The sequence below is a fragment of the Oncorhynchus gorbuscha genome, linkage group LG03 (assembly GCF_021184085.1).
Source record: "Oncorhynchus gorbuscha isolate QuinsamMale2020 ecotype Even-year linkage group LG03, OgorEven_v1.0, whole genome shotgun sequence".
NCBI lineage: Eukaryota > Metazoa > Chordata > Actinopteri > Salmoniformes > Salmonidae > Oncorhynchus > Oncorhynchus gorbuscha.
In genome coordinates, this window is record NC_060175.1 from 23337114 (window position 1) to 23360076 (window position 22963).

At 41.6% G+C, this 22963-nt stretch overlaps 2 pseudogenes; one reads left to right on the plus strand and one right to left on the minus strand.

Moving 5' to 3' along the window:
- Positions 1-11669, minus strand: part of LOC124028857 — a 20494-nt pseudogene extending 8825 nt beyond the window's left edge.
- Positions 11670-12356: 687 nt separating this feature from the next.
- Positions 12357-21679, plus strand: LOC124016585 (annotated as a pseudogene).
- The last annotated feature ends 1284 nt before the right edge of the window (positions 21680-22963 follow it).

The following is a 22963-nucleotide window of genomic DNA, read 5'->3' on the forward strand; positions in this document are numbered from 1 at the left end:
TCCCAGCTAATCTACATGTCTTCTCTCCTACAACCCTTATATCCCTCCTTCCACCCTCCTCCTCCTCCTCATTACCTTCATCCCCTCCTCCCAGCTAATCTACATGTCTTCTCTCATCCAACCCTTATATCCCTCCTTCCACACTCCTCCTCCTCATTTGCTTCATCCCCTCCTCCCAGCTAATCTACATGTCTTCTCTCATCCAACCCTTATATCCCTCCTTCCACACTCCTCCTCCTCATTTGCTTCATCCCCTCCTCCCAGCTAATCTACATGTCTTCTCTCATCCAACCCTTATATCCCTCCTTCCACACTCCTCCTCCTCATTTGCTTCATCCCCTCCTCCCAGCTAATCTTCATGTCTTCTCTCATCCAACCCTTATATCCCTCCTTCCACCCTCCTCCTCCTCATTACCTTCATCCCCTCCTCCCAGCTAATCTACATGTCTTCTCTCATCCAACCCTTATATCCCTCCTTCCACCCTCCTCCTCCTCATTACCTTCATCCCCTCCTCCCAGCTAATCTACATGTCTTCTCTCCTACAACCCTTATATCCCTCCTTCCACCCTCCTCCTCCTCATTACCTTCATTCCCTCCTCCCAGCTGATCCACAGGTCTCCTCTGGTGAGGAAGCAGGCCACAGAGTGTCTGGCCAGGTGGTGGATCCATCCTTCCTGCCTCAGCTGGGTCATGATGGCGTCGATCCAGGGGATGCCCGTCTTGGCCTCGGCCCACTTGGCCAGCGCCTCTGCGTTGCGGTCCCAGGGGATGCGGATTCAGATGGGGTTGCCCTCCATCTTGTCGAAACGAGGGTTGTTAGTGGCAGCAGTATAGAAGAACTCACGCCACAGCAGCTTGTCGTAGAGGGAGATGGGAGGACTGTTGTTCATCTTCACCTGAGGTGAGGACAGAGAAGAGAAATATAACACACGCAAAAAATAGAAACAACCTTGCGTGATAGTTGTGATCATTGTGAGTTGGGGTTAGTGTTCAGTATGGATAGCTGTGTGTGCATGTACACTACCTCCTTGTACAGTTCTGCCAGTTTGCTGTAGAAGAGTCGACAGGACAGACATCCAAAGCGGAGGTAGGGGCTGAGACCCAGAGTACTGGGGAGCAGGGGGCTGGCGGTGTTCCTGGGACGCTGTGTGTGTGTGTGACGTACTGTGGAGAGGTCAGGTCTAAGTTGTTTTTCTACGCTGGTGAGAGCTTCACTCTCTCCTCCAGGCCACACAGCTGGAACCAAGCTGTCAGTGTCAAAGCCTGGGGAGGGAAACAGGCACACAGCATGTTAAGCCACTTGTGGTAAAAGTATTAAGAAAATGTGTTTTTCACAAGTATGGATTTCAATGGGAACAATTGTGAAGTGTCTTACCCAAGTCCTCCAGTAGGGGTTGTCTAAGACGGGGGTGACACATCGACCCATGCTGGCCTGGGACAGAGCCTCTACTGGGGAGTCCGGGGGCAGCATGGAGCCCACCAACATCTGGAAATGCTTGAAGGTGAGAGGAGGGTGACCCCCACCATGATCCTACAGAGAGAAGAGGAGGAGAGGGTTTCAATTCAGGGCTCGGTTTAATCCAGGCCTCCATGTGAAAATGTCATCCGGGTGTCCCACTCACTTGTCCAGGTCGTAGAGTGTGTGTGAGGTCCTGCTGACCACCTCCACTCCAGCCTCTGTGGCCAGCTTCTTAATGGCTGCATCCCTCTCCTTTCCAAATGGCTCTGAGTCACACTCAAACGTCAGCTGAGAGATGTTCCAGTCCTGAGAGGAGAGGACACAGCAAACACTGATACAGTAAGATGGATATAGTTGAAGTCTGAAGTTTACATAGACTTAGGTAGGAGTCATTAAAACTTGTTTTTCAACCACTCCACAAATTTCTTGTTAACAAACTATAGTTTTGGCAAGTCGGTTAGGGCATCTACTTTGTGCATGACAAGTCATTTTTCCAACAATTGTTCACAGACAGTTTATTTCACTTATAATTCACTGTATCACAACTCCAGTAGGTCAGAAGTTTAAATACACTAAGTTGACTGGGCCTTTAAACAGCTTGGAAAATTCCAGAAGATGATGTCATGGCTTTAGAAGCTTTTGATTGACTCAAATGATGTCAATTAGCCTATTGGAGGAGTACCTGTGGATGTATTTCAAGGCCTACCTTCAAACTCAGTGCCTCTTTGCTTGACATCATGAAAAAATAAATAAAAATCAGCTAAGACCCCAGAAAAATAATAGTAGACCTCCACAAGTCTGGTTCATCCTTGGAAGCAATTTCCAAATGCCTGAAGGTACCACGTTCATCTGTACAAACAATAGTACACCATGGGACCACGCAGCCGTCATGCCGCTCAGGAAGGAGACGCATTCTGTCTCCTAGAGATGAACGTACTTTGGTGCGAAAGGTGCAAATCAATCCCAGAGCAACAGCAAAGGACCTTGGGAAGATGCTGGAGGAAACAGGTACAAAAGTATCTATATCCACAATAAAATGAGTCCTATATCAACATAACCTGAAAGGCCGCTCAGCAAGGAAGAATCCACTACTCCAAAACCGCCATAAAAAAGCCAGACTGCAGTTTTCAACTGCACATGGGGACAAAGATTGTACTTTTTGGTGAAATGTCCACTGGTCTGATGAAACAAAAATAGAACTGTTTGGCAATAATGAGCATTGTTTTGTTTGGAAGGAAAAGGAGGATGCTTGCAAGCCGAAGAACACCGTCCCAACCGTGAAGCACGGGGGTGGAGGCATCATGTTGTGGGGGTGCTTTGCTGTAGGAGGGACTGGTGCACTTCACAAAATAGATGGCATCATGAGGTAGGAAAATTATGTGGATATATTGAAGTAACATCTCAAGACATCAGTCAGGAATAAAGCTTGGTTGCAAATGTGTCTTCCAAATGGACCCAAAGCATACTTCCAAAGGTGTGGCAAAATGACTTAAGGACGACAAAGTCAAGGTATTGGAGTGGCCATCACAAAGCCCTGACCTCAATCCTTTAGAAAATGTGTGGACAGAACTGAAAAAGTGTGTGTGAGCAAGGAAGCCTATAAACCTGACTCAGTTACACCAGCTCTGTCAGGAGGAATGGGCCAAAATTCACCCAATGTATTTTAGGAAACTTGTGGAAGGCTACCCGAAACGTTTGACCCAAGTTAAACAATTTAAAGACAATGCGACCAAATACTAATTGGGTGTATGTAAACTTCTGACGCACTGGGAATGTGATGAAAGAAATAAAAGTTGAAATAAATAATTCTCTCTACTGTTATTCTGACATTTCACATTCTTAAAATAAAGTGGTGATCCTAACTGACCTAAGACAGATCATTTTTACTAGGATTAAATGTCAGGAATTGTGAAAAACTGAGTGTAAATGTATTTGGCTAAGGTGTATGTAAACTCCCGACTTCAACTGTATTTGCTGTCTCTGGGTTGAGGGTTTGGGTGAGGGGAGAGCGTATGGGTGAGGGGAGAGCGTATGGGTGAGGGGAGAGCGTATGGGTGAGGGGAGAGCGTATGGGTGAGCGGAAGACTGTAGGGGTGATGGGGTCTCACCTTAAAGAGTCGGGGGAAGATGTTGGCCGGCTGACCTCGGATCACAAACAGACGGGAGTTGAGCTTCCGGAGGCTTGTGTCTAGATCTTCCAGACACTGCAGCAGGAACCTGAAACACAGGAGTGGGAGGACAACCGTCACTATATGGCCATGCAGGAGAGGACACTGCTTTAAGGGCATTCTCACAGTGTGAAGAGACTCATGTTTGTGAGTTAAACCTGACACCATGTATGATTGAATGAAGAATGAAGAACGTGGTTGTGGGCCAGGATATAAATAAAAACTCAAAATTACTTTCCAAGAAGCAGACTGACGCGCTTTGACCAGAATTAATATTAAGATGGTGATCGTATATACAGTATAACAGTGCAGGTTTCTGGCACAACCTGCATGACTGTAGGCCACCACAAGAGAGAGCAGTCTACAGTCACACCTTCACAACCTGCATGACTGTAGGCCACCACAAGAGAGAGCAGTCTACAGTCACACCTTCACAACCTGCATGACTGTAGGCCACCACAAGAGAGAGCAGTCTACAGTCACACCTTCACAACCCACCACAAGAGAGAGCAGTCTACAGTCACACCTTCACAACCTGCATGACTGTTGGCCACTACAAGAGAGAGCAGTCTACAGTCACACCTTCACAACCTGCATGACTGTAGGCCACCACAAGAGAGAGCAGTCTACAGTCACACCTTCACAACCTGCATGACTGTAGGCCACCACAAGAGAGAGCAGTCTACAACAGAAACAGCCTAGCACACAGAGGCCACTCACACCTTCACAACCTGCATGACTGTAGGCCACCACAAGAGAGAGCAGTCTACAACAGAAACAGCCTAGCACACAGAGGCCACTCACACCTTCACAACCTGCATGACTGTAGGCCACCACAAGAGAGAGCAGTCTACAACAGAAACAGCCTAGCACACAGAGGCCACTCACACCTTCACAACCTGCATGATTTCACAAAAACATTTGCCTTTTCGCATGTACCTTTCAAGCATTTATGGTCATTGAGGCACAGATTCTGTCCTTACTGTTGCAGCAGTAATATTTGGAATGAAACTGTGCAACGGTTACATGGTTCAGTGATCAGTGTGGGATCCCAAATGACTGATTGACAGAAAACTCTGATCCTGCTGCCACAGAACAGCCCCCTGAGAGGAGAGCAGCAGGTGGTACATGGTGTGTGTGTCTAGTGTTTTTGTGCAGAGTTAACACCTGAACACCTTTGAAGGCAATAAACAAGCTGTGGATATAGCAGGTTATCTGGTCTATCTGCCTGTCGATTCACAAAAGTTTTACAGATCAAATCAAATAAAAAATAGAAAAAAGTATAGGTGTGGACAAATGGACTTATTCCTCAATTTAAAAGATGGCTAATCCAGCTACAGATCTGAGGGCCACTGCTGCTTCCTGCTGCTGTTTAAAGATCCAGCTAGGCCGCTCCACCGCAGCACAGCCTGCTGTAAAGTTGGTCATCCCAGTAGCAACCACGAACTCAGGAAACTTAACTCTCTATTGGCCCACTAACCTATCTCCCTGCCTGGAAGATGCCATTTTACAGGCCTTGGCTCTACCCTTGTTGGTTTTGGATGCCAGACAAAATTCCCCAGAGAGGATTTAATAATTTGTACAGAAAGTGAAAATATTGTCTGTGTCTATAACACGGGGCGGCAGCCTAGCCTAGTGGTTAGAGCGTTGGACTAGTAATCGGAAGGTTGCAAGTTCAAACCCCCAAGCTGACAAGGTCTTTCTGCCCCTGAACAGTCAGTTAACCCTAGACCATCATTGAAAATAAGAATTTGTTCTTTATGTCTACTGGGACAATATAACCTTATTGATTGGTTGGTTGATAGATGAATAGATAAGTTAGCTGTGCCTCACCTCCACTGGTTGACCCCCAGGTTGGAGGAGCCAGCGAACCAGGGGTCCAGGAAGTAGACACAGCGCACCGTGTCTGAATCACGCACCGCCTCCAGCAGAGCCGGGTTGTCAGGGAGACGCAGTCCTTTCCGGAACCAGTGGATGGAGTTCTTGGACATATTTGAAACAGGGACTGAAAAAAAAATAGGGATTTATGTTATGTTTAGAAGCCCCGTATGTGCCATAGTGCAGGTTTTCCCAAACTCGGTCCTGCCCCCACGGGTGCACATTTTGTTTTTAGCCCTAGCACCACACAGCTGATTCAAATCATCAACACTTGATAATGAGTTGGTTGTTTGAATCAGCTGTGTAGTACTAGGGGAGAAAAACGAAACGTGCCAACCAGGACCAAGTTTTCGGGAAACCCTGCTATAGAGAACAGGTCACCTTAAAAAAAACACCAAAAAAATGCAAGTTCGATTTTTTGGGGTGCAAGTTATACTACATCTTTAAAGACATGTAGTATAGAGAACTGGTAATTAACCACACTGGAATAGAGCTTTCCATCTTGTAGTCCAAAAAAAAATGGAAATTAGTTACCTCTGTTTCATTCTGCCATTTCTATGAGTGAAATTAATGGGGAAGAATGGGCTTTTGGAACAAATTCTGAAAATAAGGTCTGAGATTAGTTAACACAGGTTTAGGAGATTTTATACATTTTGTTATATCAGTCAGTTAACATTACCTTTATGAATTATGAAACATTTATGTACTTTATTATTGTTTAGATTATGTAAATGCATAAAAAAGTGACATTAGCTGATGAAGATTATCACATAGAGCTAAACTTTAGATCTCTTAAGCCTGTGTTGACCACATACCTTATTTTCGGCAGTTATCCAAAAACCCTACAATAACCACATTCACTTCCCTGTTGGCTTTGGCCAAGGAGACATGGCAGAGTTAGTGCCTACAAAAATACTTTAGTCAGAAATAATGTAAAATGCTTGCAATGCTCACAGCACTTCCATTTGTCTTCAACTCTACCATGACATTATTTTCATATTTCTGTGACATGTATATAATATGTATATGATGTATACTGTCAAATGGGACTGAAACAAATATGGCCATCCAAAATAGTTTAGTTTCCTTCTACTCACTAAAAATAATAATTACAACAACAAAAAAACATTTTTGGAGACAAATCAAACTAAAATATTTTATTCCAAAAATAACAAAATATTGCTTTAGTTTTTATCAGCAGGCATGAAGAAAATGCAATAAATTTAGTTTCTCGATTTTTGAATAAACAGATGTTATATCACACAGATACAGGGCCGTTTAGAACACTTCACAATGTAGGTCAATCTGGTGACCATAACAGACTGTTACAGCATCTGACCACAGCATCTTTCGCATTTTATACATTGCATACCTGCACACAAATTGTTCAGAAAACTCAAGACACTTAAACACACATTCTATACCTAATCCAAGGAAATATCACTTTTTTGTTAATTAACTGGCAGTTTCATAACTGTTCTGGCTACAGCGCATGCTCAATGTTCCAGTGAATAACACATGATATAGAAAATATATTAATAGATAGGATATCAGTTTCAAACCACAGTACATTTACTGTCTAGTTAGAAATATATATTCTCCCAGCGACACGTCCCAACAAGCGACCTAGAAAAAAGACGTATCCAATTGTCCCAAGTTCCGCAGTGGGCATGAACTCACGTTTCTGTGGCATGGCTCCAGAACACTTTGTGCAATATTTAGAGGCTTTTGGTGCACTAAATATGATATTGTTTTGGTGAAGTTTTCATTATGAGTTTTGCATTTTTATTTGACATCTAATACCTATATTTCGATCATCCGAATCACCGCCCGGTTTTATGTGTAACATGTGATTGGTTACTTTGGGAGAGACCCGGATGATCACTGGTGGTAGAATTTTTGAGTCCACTGGAAGCATTGATGGCTCAAACTAGCGTGATGGCTTGTTAAATACATGGGCACAAGCGCAACTGTGTCGGTCTTTAAGTAGATTAAATCATGCGTACATAAATCTAAGTAACAATAGTTAAACGAAAACACCCCCGTATCGACAAGTGAATCCATTCCTCATTGATTTTTGTTTGGGCAGTTTCAGCATCGCTTTGTTTGGGGTCTTTCGTTAGGTAGGCACCAGTCGCGGTCTTTTTAACGGCAGAGCTACAAAGTAGTGTTTTGAATATATCAACTTGACTACCAAGGCTGAAGTTATCTCTAGACTAATATATGGTGCTCTATCTTTATATCTTGACCGTAAAATAAGCAAGGAGATAGTTGAAAAGCATCTGGTCTTTCTTTGTAGAAACCGTACCCATTACATTAGGAAAACTGTTGTAATGAACACTTATGAGAATGGTGGACTGAATTTTCTGGATTTTACTACTTTAAATAATACTTTCAAGATCAATTGGATAAAACAATTCTTAAGAAGACCCACTTCTATCTGGAATGTTATTCCTCATCATGTCTTCTCTACTTTTGGTGGCCTTAACTTCATGTTGTTTTGCAATTATAATATTGACAAAGTTCCAGTGAAACTTTCTGCTTTTCATCGGCAGGTTTTCTTGTCATGGTCCTTAATTTATAAACACTATTCTGCCCTTGAGTTGCGTTCCCATGCAAAACTAGACAGATAGCGAACAACTAAGTCTTCAATAAAACTCCCAAGGCGTGACTTTTCTTGAATGAATATATTGAAACGTTTATGTTGTGAAACTGCAAAATACAGAAAAGAATATACTTTAGTGTTCAATTCACACCGACATACTGTAGATGTACATTAAACATTTGAAGTTGCATAAATACAAAGCACGCGCTAAGGTAGCATGCATCTGGCATGATGCCAAACCATATTGTTAACCATATGGTAATTGCTCCTTTCATTACTCTAATAATGTATAACCATCTATGTAGAATAACAAAGCATATTACACTAAAAACAGTAACAAAACTACAGTATTGTATATTTTACAATTCGTTTGCATGACGCATGAGCAAAGTAATACAGCTAACGACATACACAATTACATTTTTCATTATCCTTACAAATTGGATACAAAAGGCATTGCAATTTGTGAGTAAATGCAACCAACATTGATATGTAAGAAACTCTATCAATAACAAGATTATCATCATTAGCTAAATGCTTGAATCGAACTTACAAACAAATATTTTTCCAAGGCTGAAGCGTGACAAGAAATAACTACATTGAAAGACCTGCACCGTAGCGTTGTTTGTAGCTGCTTCTATGCGTGCAAAACAAATTCTGAACTTCCCGTTTGCGTTGTCTTTCTAAGTACTAGAAAGCGCCACTAGGGGGCAAATAACACCATTGAACACAATGAAAATCCAATTTAACCATTGTAATAAAATAATCTGTTACCTTCTAACAGGATGGCAGCACAAACACAATTTTTCTCCACACAGATATTATATATGGAATAATCGGGACATATTGTATAAAAATACCTCTCTGTTTTTAGAATATTGGTTCAGAAATAATATCCTATTGGTGAGCCAACTGGTAAATGCAGAGGGTCTTTTACTCAGTTATAAAGAATTCTTATCACTTTACAAGGTCCCTGTAACACCTAAAGATTTTGCAATTGTTTTAGATGCCATTCCCTCAGGTGTTGCTATGTTATTCAGGAACATGTCAAGACCTGACCCTCAGAGCCTACCTTCTATTGACCCTGTTGACTCATCAGTAGTAAAGATTTGTTTCTCTTTTGGTCCATTCAACAACAGAGCGATACGATCCTTGTTTCAGCAGGATGTTGTATCTATACCTTATGTCATGCCTTATTGGAATGGATTTATTGATAATATCTGTTGGAAAAAAGTTTGGATGTTGCCACAAACATACCTACTTGTTAACAAAATTAAGGAAGTTTCCTTTAAAATTATTCATAAATATTATCCTGCCAACCACTATATGAAGAAGTTTAAGGAAAACATCAACTCAAATTGCTCCTTTTGTGTGATCCTGGACAACACCCTGTCGTTCTCAACCAACATCAAGGCGGTGGCCCGTTCCTGTAGGTTCATGCTCTACAACATCCGCAGAGTACGACCCTGCCTCACACAGGAAGCGGCGCAGGTCCTAATCCAGGCACTTGTCATCTCCCGTCTGGATTACTGCAACTCGCTGTTGGCTGGGCTCCCTGCCTGTGCCATTAAACCCCTTCAACTCATCCAGAACGCCGCAGCCCGTCTGGTGTTCAACCTTCCCAAGTTCTCTCACGTCACCTCGCTCCTCCGTTCTCTCCACTGGCTTCCAGTTGAAGCTCGCATCCGCTACAAGACCATGGTGCTTGCCTACAGAGCTGTGAGGGGAACGGCACCTCAGTACCTCCAGGCTCTGATCAGGCCCTACACCCAAACAAGGGCACTGCGTTCATCCACCTCTGGCCTGCTCGCCTCCCTACCACTGAGGAAGTACAGCTCCCGCTCAGCCCAGTCAAAACTGTTCGCTGCTCTGGCCCCCCCAATGGTGGAACAAACTCCCTCACGACGCCAGGACAGCGGAGTCAATCACCACCTTCCGGAGACACCTGAAACCCCACCTCTTTAAAGAATACCTAGGATAGGATAAGTATTCCCTCTCACCCCCCCCCCCTTTAAGATTTAGATGCACTATTGTAAAGTGACTGTTCCACTGTCATAAGGTGAATGCACCAATTTGTAAGTCGCTCTGGATAAGAGCGTCTGCTAAATGACTTAAATGTAAATGTAAATGTTGTAACGACCACCCAGAAACAGTTGTGCATCTTTTTTGGCATTGTATGCATGTAAGAAAACTGTGGCAAGACATCAGTAGGTTTATAATTGAACACATTTATGAAGATTTTACACTATTATGGAGAGATGTACTGTTTGGATTCTTTACATACAATAGAAATAAGCGGAATCATTTTTATGTAATTAATTTCATTATTCTTTTGGCCAAATTTCATATATACAAATGTAAATTTACAAACAGAAAACCACATTTTCGTATCCTACAAAAATAAATTGAACTGTATTTTAAGACGGTTAAATGCTCTACTAACAGAAAAGCTGTTAGAATTGTAAGTATATGCATGTCCTTGTGTTATCTAACATATCATACTGAAACATAATTGTAATGTGATATTGTACCCCCTAGCTCGGTTGTCCATTGTTTGTCATCTATGTATGCTTGTGTTCCCTCATGTGCTTTATGTATTGATTTGTTGTTAATAAAAAAAAACATGAAAAAAATATATTAAAAAATACATCAACTTGACTGTTTATTTTGATAAACGTGGTATCAAAATTGTTCAGCGATGAATTTAGAGTTGCTCGGTAATGAGCAAAAGCGCACGTAAATGAGGATACCGTAATCAGGCAACAATACTAGCTAACGTTAGTACGTAACGAACGTTAGCTTGTTCGCTACTAGCCCTCAAACAATAAGCAATGAATAGTTAAATAGTTAAACTAAATATCGCTAGTGTTAATCGTACATTGAGGCACAAGGTGAAATCATACAGCAAATGGCAGGAAACGGCTTTACGTTAGCCAATGAATGAACGATCTGCGTATGTGAGGAACTGACAATGCCGTTAGAAGGAAAAACAGTAGCTTGATAGTCTTTTGACTTTCTGCAGCCTGCGGATTGTGCTGGCTTATTCCAGTCAGTGATATTGAATCTGTCGTTTTAGCATAATGGCTTGCGATACGGTTTTAGAAACCTTTGGAACTTAACTAATACACAATGGTACTCGGCATCATCTTGATATGTGTAACAAAAGTTCAACATTCACCTACCATTTCTGCCAAGCCGTCTACACATACAGTTTGATACATACGTTCGATAAATCCAAGGTATGCAACCAGACAACGCAATGCTGCAAGGCAAACGCAGCGTTCCATTGGAAATAAAGTATGATCGTGGCGTAATACGCTAGTGTTACCGTCTGAATGGGCAAACCTAGGCATCACAGTACATGAATCGGCTAACCATATTCTCTGTGTTGTACTACAGAGTCGTTCGGGCAGAACTATCTGGAAGTAGGCCATTCTTGTTCTAATGTTACCTGTAACTTGTCAACACATCTCTCGTAAAGGTATAATCCACCCCAAACCACTCATTCCTATGAGGTAGCTACACAATAATAGCAATGGCAATTTCAGCATGTGAAGTAACTAGCTAGCTGTAACGTCGCGGTAACAAACTGCACTATCAATTCAGGAGTTTATCTCACCAAGTTCAATTTGCAGTTCTCTACCCAGAGTGAGTGCAAGAGTACATGTCTGTGGCAACAACGGCCCTTTCCCACGTTTCCGACACAGACACAGGGCTCATTGCGTGACGATGGTACTTAAGGAGAAACTGAGTTGAATAATTTGGTACACTGTTGAGCACTTCTAAGCGAAATATATACATTGTCATGACGATATAAATAGATGGATGTGTTCTAGACAAGTATGTCCATACCAGTTATTGGCTGATTTGGAGTGCAGGTAATTGTTTTAAAAGTGTTATGAAATGTGATGCAATTATTCCTTATCTCCATTGACGAGAACCATGTAACTTTAGCTAGCTATGACACGTTCCCACACGATTTTCTAATTTCACAGATGGACCACTTATAAGTTAAATAATGGGGACATTTTTTATTGATCATATGCTTTCACCAAATTGACAGGAGTCTCATGATTTTTATTTTTGGGAGTGGGTTATCCCTTGAAGGTTGGTTATTTTTACCGTATGGACTATCTGCTAGATCACAAGCTTTAGCTATGCACAGGAGGTTCGAGCACAATTTGGCTAAGTAGAAAATCGATATACAAATATATATGTGTGTTTGTGTGTGTCTTGACATGGTTGATGTCTCGTTGGCAGGAGGCAGATGGCACTCTGGACTGCATCAGTATGGCTCTCACGTGCACTTTTAACTGCTGGGGCACGCTTCTGGCAGTGGGGTGCAACGACGGACGCATCGTACTTTCGGACTTCATGACACGGGGCATCGCCAAGATTATCAGTGCTCACATCCATCCAGTCTGAAAACAAACTATGGCCACAAGAAAGTAAAACCACCAGCAAGCACACCATTCAGAATCCGCAAACCATGTTTATATATGCTCAAATGTTCTTGTATTTTCTCAAACCATAATTTCATTCCAGAGCCCTTGTCAAGGGGTGTATTGCCTGTGGTTCTGGATATTAACCTTCCTAAATGTTTCCCTGTGTGTCTGAAGTTGGAGTCGAGATGGGCACAAGTTGGTGAGTGTGTCGACCCTGTGGGACCTCCGAACTGGAGACTGACCAAAGGTTCCGCTTCCCCTTGCCCATCCTAAAATTGTAGTACCACCCCAGAGACTTGTGAGTATATATCTATCTCGTCCTACACCTCAGTCCAGTCTTATCCTTTCTAACTAATTGTAACTCCTAACCTCATCCATCAAACTACATATAGTAGTACCGTCCCCACCTACCTGGGAGTATATATCTACACCCCAGCTCAGTATATACCTCCACCTTAGCTCAGCCTACACCTCAGCCTATTATGCTTCCTAACTGATTGTCACTCCTAACCTCAACCCATCAAACTACAGTACTACTCAACAGACCTTTGAGTGTCTGTATGGAATACTTGTATGGAAAAATATGGAAATGTCTGACAGCAGGAGATGGGATCCTTAGCTAATAACATACACACAACTACCACCACGTTCAATGCCAGATACTTTTCTCCAAGGAAGACTGTGATAATGAAGACCTTTTGCCTAAGACGACCACAACAATTACATTGTCTATGCTAAATGTGTTTAAATTGTAACGGGAAAAAATAGTTGTGGTTTAAGAAATACATTTTATTCAACAGTGCTTGGAAAAAGAGAGATGACAAAATACTTTTTGTTTCACCCATACATCAATATTATTAAATAACAATATGTTTATAATATCATAAACCAAGTCTTTTATAAATTCCAAATGACATTTTCTATATTCATACGTTTTAAAGGGAGCTTTTGTCATGACAAGGTGAAGGTGCCCTCCTCAAATGGCACAACAGAATCTTTCAGATTGACCAAAGCACAGCATATAGCAACCATCTCGTATACTTGAGGGATGTCTCCTTTCATATCTGGAAAAGGACAAAGTAGTAGAAGTAGATGCTGCTGTAGCATTGCTCATCTTCACAGTGGGAATCCAGTCGACATGGTGTCTTGATAAAGGTCAACTGGTGAACCTACAGTAGTACATCAACAAATGAAAAGCAAACCTGATGTTAGAATATCACTTCTTCAGGTCACCGATACCACCAGGGCTCTTAATAGTTTGCTTCCTGTTTAATTCATTCAGGTGTTTAGTGTCACATAAAGATGACATTTATTGTCGGGCTTGAACAATGAATATATGATATCCACTGGAGTTTTTTGGGACAATAATGTCCTCCAAGCTATATGGATGTCATATTGTATAATTTGTCTCCCCTTTTCATGGTCATGGCTAGAAAGGATCCAGCTTTTGTCAAATGAACATATTTGACATTTCGTAACAGATTAGGAGAATTATGTTAGATTAGGAAACAGGTTAACTAAAATGAACAAAAATTACTTTTGACAAAAGCTGAATCCTTTTAGCCAGGATTCCTTTTTTTATAGGCCTAGATTACGTGGTTGCATTCAAGACAAGGTCGTTTTTATTGATCTGTTGTCAGTAGAATAGGCCTAGGCTACCGTCCTATAAAAAATGAGTTGGCTAATTTCTCCAGTCATATAAAGTGTAGTAGCATTGCATGAAATGTTTATCAAAGGCCACATTTTTCCTTTAGAAAGGAAACAACTCTGATATAGCCTATTAACCTATGCCACTACGTGCTCAATAGCCTAAAGTATCACTATCATATCTAGTCATAACATTAGGAAAAGTAGGGTTACATTTGTCTGCAATTGTGATGAGGCATGCATTCCTTTGTCATAAAGGACTGCATGCCTAAGACCGAGTTTAAGGCGCTACTACAGACCCAGGCTGAATCACAACCGGCCGTGATTGGGAGTCCCATAGGGCAGCACACATTTGGCCCAGCGTCGTCTGGGTTTGGCAATGGTATGGCTGTCATTCTAAATAAGGATTTGTTCTTAGCTGACTTGCCTAGTTAAATAAAAAATAAAAGTACAATTTTGGGGGGGCGAAAAATTGCTTCCCCAGTACTTTAAACCCACGCAACACATGCTAATTGCTACACTACAAGCTCATTTTGGCTAACTTAGTGTTGTTGTTAACACCTAGCATAACAGCTAAACTAAACTCGAAATCATTCAGACTTGATTTACCAGTAAGGAAATTAAACCAATAAATAAGCCTATGTAACAGGGAGGATAGGATTTGGCCCACTATTATAAAGTGTTGATATTTCCATTTTATAAAAAAAAAAATGTTTTGCTTATTGTCTCGAGAATAAAAACGTTTTTAGTTGGTTCGCGAATCCTTTATACACACATGGACTGATATTGTGTCATATAATAGCACTCACAACTTTCCAAGAAAAACAAAAATGGAGACTATTATTATTATAAAAAATAATGTAACCTTATTTAACCAGGCATGTCATTTATGGTCTGTATGCATATATTTTAGGCTATTTATACAGAGAAGGGGTCTAAAATCTGTTTAAGCTGGATTTAAGATCAAATGACCATAGTTTAGGTTTCTGATATCACATGCCTTACTTTTATTTTCCTGAGTAAGGAAATCAGGATTATTCCTCGACTGCCATTCATTCCAGTTAGACTGATTTGGGTGTCTCCCTGGCCAATATGGCAGCCATTTTAATCCCACTCTGGAACTTTGATGGTTTATGACATAGCCAGCCAGCACTAGTCATTTAATAGGCTTTCTTTGGTCTGTACCAAGGATCAGAGGGTCTTTAAAAAAAAAATAGGAGGCATAGGGCTATGAAGGTCCTAAAAGGACTACTTTCATCATGATTTAAAAAATAATGTTATTTAGTTTGTTTTGTGAACAACTTTTTATATAGTATGTTTTTTTCAGAAGCGATTTACAGGTATTTTTTTTATTTGATTATTTTTATTTCACCTTTATTTAACCATGTAGGCCAGTTGAGAACAAGTTATCATTTACATCTGCGACCTGGCCAAGATAAAGCAAAAGCAGTGCGACAAAAACAACAGAGTTACACATGGAATAAACAAATGTACAGTCAATAACACAATATAAAAATCAGTATACAGTGTGTGCAAATGAAGTAAGGAGGTAAGGCAATAAATAGGCCATAGTGGCGAAGTAATTACCATTTAGCAATTAACACTGGAGTGGTAGATGTACAGATGAGGATGTTGTACTGGTGTGCAAAAGAGCAGAAAAACAAATATTGGTTGAGGTAGGTAGTTGGTTGGATGGGCTATTCACAGATGGGCTGCGTGCAGCGATCGGTAAGCTTCTCTGACAGCTGATGCTTAAAGTTAGTGAGGGAAAAAAAGTCTCCAACCTCAGTGATTTTTGCAATTCGTTCCAGTCATTGGCAGCAGGGAACTGGAAGGAAAGGCGGTCAACTGAGGTGTTGGCTTTGGGGATGACCAGTGAAATATACCTGCTGAAGTGTGTTCTACGGGTGGGTGTTGCTATGGTGACCAGTGAGCTGAGATAAGGCGGAGCTTTACCTAGCATATACTTTTATAGATGACCTGGAGCCAGTGGGTTTGGCAATGAATATGGAGCGAGGACCAGCCAACGAGAGCATACAGGTCGCAGTGGTGGGTGGTATATGGGGCTTAGACTGCATCCAATTTGCTGAGTAGGGTGTTGGAGGCTATTTTGTAAATGACATGGCCAAAGTCAAGGATTGGTAGGATAGTCAGTTTTACGAGGGTATGTTTGGCAGCATGAGTGAAGGAGGCTTTGTTGCGAAATAGGAAGCCAATTCTAGATTGAATTTTGAATTGGAGATGCTTAATATGAGTCTGACATCTAGGTATTTATAGTTGTCCACATATTCTAAGTCGGAAGCATCCAGAATAGTGATGCTAGTCGGGCGCATGGGTGGTGAATCGATCGGTTGAAGAGCATGTATTTCATTTTACTAGCATTTAAGAGCAGTTGGAGGCCATGGAAGAAGTGTTGTATGGCATTGAAGCTCGTTTGGAGGTTTGTTAACACAGTGTCCAAAGAAGGGCCACATGTATACAGAATGGTGTCGTCTATTCAAAGTCATATTCATTCAGATATTTTCATACATTCAGTTATAATATTTGCATTTCATACTTTCCTGTACCTGAGGGCTGCCACTCGAAAGAAGAAAAATGCATACAAAGACAAAGAACAGCATGAACAGTTTTGAAATATTCTGTATGCAAGGAAAATAAAGATGGCTCTCCAACCCCCTCGGACCCCATGCACCCGCCCGCATCCTCACTCCCCACCCAGAAACCATATCTTCCACCCCGCCTAGCCCCCCTTCACCCGCATTATCATCTTTCCTCAAACCATTACAATCCATGATATCGCCACGGGTATAGATACCACATTTGGACCATTGGGGCAAGGCTTTATTGTTAAATATTAGGCTGGGTGTGCCATTTCAGTCCCAGTTGCATTGATTTTCAATTTTGCAGCAAATAGAAATTGTGTGAATAAATAATAGGGCTAAAGCGTAGTTTACATTTGTTTAAGAGAGAGATCAATGAACACCACATCTTCCAGGGCAATTAGAGCCACCATATTTCTCTCTGTTCTCAGCCAGGGAGAGGAAGAGTCATGTCTAAACCAATTCAAAATTGGGGGGTGAAATGCTAAATGCCCTCTCTGTAAATTTGTTAATTTAGTCTGGGATCTCTTACCTTTTCATATACATTTTGAATACGCTCTGGATTTTATCCCAATAGCCGGAAGGGGGAGACTCACAAAATTCAACCGAGGCAATGTATTCAATTTCACAATAGAAATTCTGACGGTGAGAGCGACTGCGACTAGTCCATTCTATTGAGGTCTGACATGTTAATGTTCTGTTAAGTTTTTGGCAATGGTTTTATCTAAAGAAGGAAATATACTGTATATATTCCTAAATATTTAAAATGACAAACAATTGGATTCCATATGTAGAGATGGAGTCCTCTGTTGCATTCTTGAGGGCAAGTAAGGCAGATTTGGTTAGATTTATTTAATTTTTGAGATGTAGCTGAATTTGTTCATAATCTTCAAAGTGTGAGGAGAGATTGAGATACTTTATCTAAATAATGTAAGATATTGTCTGCGTATAATGAGATTATGTCATTCGTAGTCTTGAGAGATATTGGTGTCATTTCTTTTGATTTTCGAACTGCCTGGGCTAGGGGCTCCATTGATGAAGAAAAACAAATAGCAGAGGTGAGAGGGGTTCACCTTGCTTACTACTTCTAGTGATTCTAAATGGAGCAGAGCAGGTATTGCCTGTTATTACTATGGCTAAGGGAGTTGACATATAGAATCATTACTGCAAAGCTTGTTAGCCAGTAGAACACTGGGTTGATTACCATGGAAGTAATGGTTGAGTCTAACTCGATGGATGGCAAATTCTACTCTACAATAAAAGAAAATGGTTTGTGATACAAATGTAAAAAGCATGTTAAAGGTAGACCCAGAGAAATGACGTTACCTCCAGCAGCACTGCAGATATTGAGATGAGTGAGATGAAGACTTCGCTCTAACACAGTCACACACAATGTCTGCACATGTACACGGGTTCACATCACGCTGTTTACAGTGTGGTAGCCAGTGTGCCAAGACAGCAGAGAATTTTAACCCTGTGCTTCAACCCTCATAGTTTTTGTGGAAATTGAGCCATTATGCTGTTTACTTTCTGCATCTACATCATATTGCTGAGTCTACCTTTAAACATCCTTCCTCCCAATGAAGAGTTGAGAATTGCCAGAACAGTCTGGAGTACCAAAAATATTTTGGGGCTATACTGGCGTGGAATCGCTCATGAAGCACTGTTGAAAGAGGAATCATTCAGGAGTCCACAAGATTCCAGAATCATAAACCAAAACTGTCTACTGATGAGGATGGATGTTGTGGATCTAATAGAATGGGTTGGTTAATTCATTCCATCCTGGGATTTTGTGTTCAGGAAAACTGGAGTGCGTTCGCCCCAGACTTTAAGGAGCTGGATGAGAACATGGAGTACGAGGAGAGAGTCTGAGTTTGATATAAAAGACGAGGATTAAAGTGAACCTGAACATACAGGTACACACACACACACACACACACACACACACACACACACACACACACACACACACACACACACACACACACACACACACACACACACACACACACACACACACACACACACACACACACACACACACACACACACACACACACACACACACACACACACACACACACACACACACACACACACAAACGTGTGTATAAATGGAGAGACATTGCAGCTTGTCAGGGACTTATTTGTGTGTGCCCCAGGTGCGGATGTTGCGGAGGATGAGGAGGTGGATGTGACCTCTTGACCCCATTGTGGCTTTTTGCAGCAGGTGAGTGTGTGTGATGATGATGAAGGTAGACAGGTGTTGTGGTGGTGATACTTTTATAGCTTTAAATAGGCAAGGCAATTGAATAGAAATATAATTGCAACACAATACTGTGTTAGTGATGAGGAGCTAGAAGACTTCAAGGCCTTGTTCTACCTGCCCATCGCTCCAGAGGTAGAGGACCCTGAGGAGAATCCATTTGGTCCCCCTCCGGATGCAGCTGACCAGACCGCCACCACAGAAGATGGTTCTTCCCACACGGGGCGGGGACAAGAAGCAGCACCAGCCATCCTCAGAAGGAGCCCCACCCAAAAACAAGGCCATACCACCACCATCATCAAGCTACAAGGGGTGCCCAGTGATGGTGAGAGTCAGAAGAACACACACACACACAACCATTTTTAACCATTGATTGGATACCTATTTGACTTGTGTATTCTCCCCCTATCCCAGAGGTGCACCCCTTACTGGGGGTGAAGGGAGACAGCAAGTCCAAGAAGAAGACGGCAGGGCGGCCAAAAGGCTCCAAAGGTAAAGAGAAAGACTTCCCCTTCAGGCCCAAACCCTACAGGGGGGACAGGGTCTATCTACCCTGACGAAGTGGGATGAGGAGGGATGAAGGGCCTTCCTGCTGCAGGTAAGGATGTGATATGATATGACGCCACAATGGGGAGCTATGCTGATCCTGCTAGCTACAATGCTTCACCAGCCATCTGCTCCCGCGGCCCAGCTAGGCCCACCCTACAAACACACACTGACCCTTTAACTGAGCCCAAACCGCCCACTATCCCCAGGCCCCCAACCTACAACCCACCCTCCTTAACTCTGCTGATTAGGAACTGATTCTGGGAAAGATTTGAAATGTGGTGGGACTAATCCGAACAAAATCAAGAGATTCTCCCCACTGTGAGGGTTTGGGTTAGTTGTGATTCTGGCTTTCTGGTTGTTGGTTTGGTTTCCAATATGGCCAGCCGACTGACCTGGGGCTAGATGGCTTTATACTGACCTGACCTGCGGCTGGTTTGTCTACTTCCTGCTTGCCCTTCCTGCTCCACTCCGCACCGGCCTCGCTCTTCCCTGGGCTTGTGTGTCTGTGGTGGATGGGTATATCCAGGTTTGTGTCTATGTTGGATGTGTTTGGGTGTTTTGTATATTTGTGAAATCAATTCTGCTCTAAGATCTGTGATGTTTGCTGTGCTTTTTTAAAAACAACTGTCAAGCCATCCTGCTGGACCACAATGCAAGACACTGAGAGTTGAGCAAAACTGAGCTGTCATAAGCTGTGTTCAAAGTTCTTCTCAGTTTTTTGTTGGTTAAAAACAACTCATGGTCCCTTGGGACATATGCAATGTTATTGGGTCAAATTGCATCAGTGATTCAAAAGGAGAAATTTACAAATGTTTGCTATGAAAATAAATTTGTGAAACCTTGCAAGCAAGCAGTGAGGGAATTTCTTCTTTTGAATCACGTTTTATTTTTCAATGCACCTCCAAAAGCATCTTTTTTTCAAATTGCATTATTGAAAAATTGTAATGGTAAGAGATTATACACCTGAAATTCCTCCGCTTTGAATTCTGTGTTTATTTCATGTTGACCATACTGTCTGTTCTGGGAAAAGTATGAAATTGATAGACTATAATTTCTGTACCTGGGAAGAAGGTAAGACAGACAAGCCAAGGACAGGTCCCGAGTGTTTCTATATATATGCCATTTAGCAGACGCTTTTATCCAAAGCGACTTACAGTCATGTGTGCATACATTCTACATATGGGTGGTCCCGGGAATCGAACCCACTACCGTGGCGTTACAAGAGCCATGCTCTACCAACTGAGCTACAGAAGGACCACAGATAAGGAGTATGTTCATTGTGAGATCTCTTCTATGTATCCTATGTGATATTCTTGGTGTCTTTCCTACAGGGAGCCTGGTTTCACAGTCCTACAAACAGCATGATATTGTGTGTCTGGACTGAGCCAGCAGCTTCATCATCGCCCCCCCCCCCCCTTGGTTCTGGAAGGAGAAGGACAAGGCATTTTTTTTTTACTCTCCTAAACTCAAAAGACAATTTGTGACATCACTCAAGACTCTCATTATGACATCACATCCTTCTATCAGTCAGGCTGTTGACTGTGGGGTTTCATAAACCCACAGGCTGTCTCTCTTTCTGTGTTGCCATGGTTACTTGGATTATCTCTCTTCTATCAAAGACTGCTGTATGAGACCTAATAATATCACAGGTTTGGATGAGAGTTCTGACTGGTAACTCTATGCCCCAGCAACATGGCAGATTCACACTCTCTCTTTTTGCAGTTTTTGGTACTAGTAACAGAAATGGAACAAGAGAAGGGTGCCATGTAGCCTAGTGGTTAAGAGCTTTGGGCCAATAACCGAAAGGTTGCTGGTTTGAATCCCCGAGCAGACTAGGTGAAAAATATGTTGGAAGTACCCTTGAGCAAGGCACTTAACCCTAATTGCTCTTTTATGTCTCTGGATAAGAGCGCCTGCTAAATTACTCAAATGTAGAAGAGGGAAGCAACAATCTGCAATAGTAAAGGGATCACCTCTTCTCCGTGTCTTTCTTTTTCTCTGTAGTATGACTGTACAGATATAATCATCTGCAGTGTAGTGTGTCCCAACTTGTCTGCTTTTAACTCCTATATATATATATATATATATTTATGTATTATTATTATTAAACTATTTTGATTTTGGTGATGCCACCTCTAATTATTGAGTCTTCCTGACTGGAGTGTCTTGTCTGTGGAAGAATAGGGGGTTTCCTGCCAAAACCCACTGCCTTTTCCTGGGATAAATATGTGAGAAACCGTTAAATGATTTATTTTTAAATGATATGAACAGCATAATGTGAAATGGAACCGTTAAATGATATGAGATGTCTAAATCTGTCTTCTGTGCTATCTGCATGATGAATCATCAACGCTCAGGGTGGGGACAGAGACCGCATCTCAGTAGGCTATGAAGCGCAGTCCATCTATCATCTTATGGTAACTTTATTTTCTTGTGACAGTTGGCCTACAGTGCATTTGCTGTATAATGCGTTGCCTATACTACAGTATGATAATATAACAACTGAATGCACATCTAATTTACACATCTCCACCTGGCTTTCAGGGGTCACCTTACTTTTTCATAGTAAAGATCTATATATTTTTTTATTTGCAGCTGCAGAGTTTTAAACAGTATATTACTAGGATACCATTGCTATAAATCAGTGCACATTTGAACACTGTCATTCTCCATTAATTCCATTCAAATTGAGTCCAAAATAGATAATCCTGTTCAAGATTGGTGTGTGTATATGTGTATATATATAATATGTTTGTATATACAGTTGAAGTCGGAAGTTTACATACACCTTAGCCAAATATATTTAAACTCAGTTTTTCACAATTCCTGACATTTAATCCTAGTACAAATGATCTGTTTTAGGCCAGTTAGGATCACCACTTTATTTTAAGAATGTGAAATGTTAGAATAATAGTAGAGTGATTTTATTTCAGCTTTTATTTCCTTCATCACATTCCCAGTGGTCAGAAGTTTACATACACTCAATTAGTATTTGGTAGCATTGCCTATAAATTGGGTCAAACGTTTCAGGTAGCCTTCCACAAGGTTCTCACAATAAGTTGGGTGAATTTTGGCCCATTCCTCCTGACAGAGTTGGTGTAACTGAGTCAGGTTTGTAGGCCTCCTTGCTCACACATGCTTTTTCAGTTCTGCTGAGAAATGTTATATAGGATTGAGGTCATGGCTTGGTGATGGCCACTCCAATACCTTGACTTTGTTGTCCTTAAGCCATTTTGCCACAACTTTGGAAGTATGCTTAGGGTCATTTTCCATTTGGAAGACCCATTTGTGTCCAAGCTTCAACTTCCTGACTGATGTCTTGAGATGTTGCTTCAAAATATATCC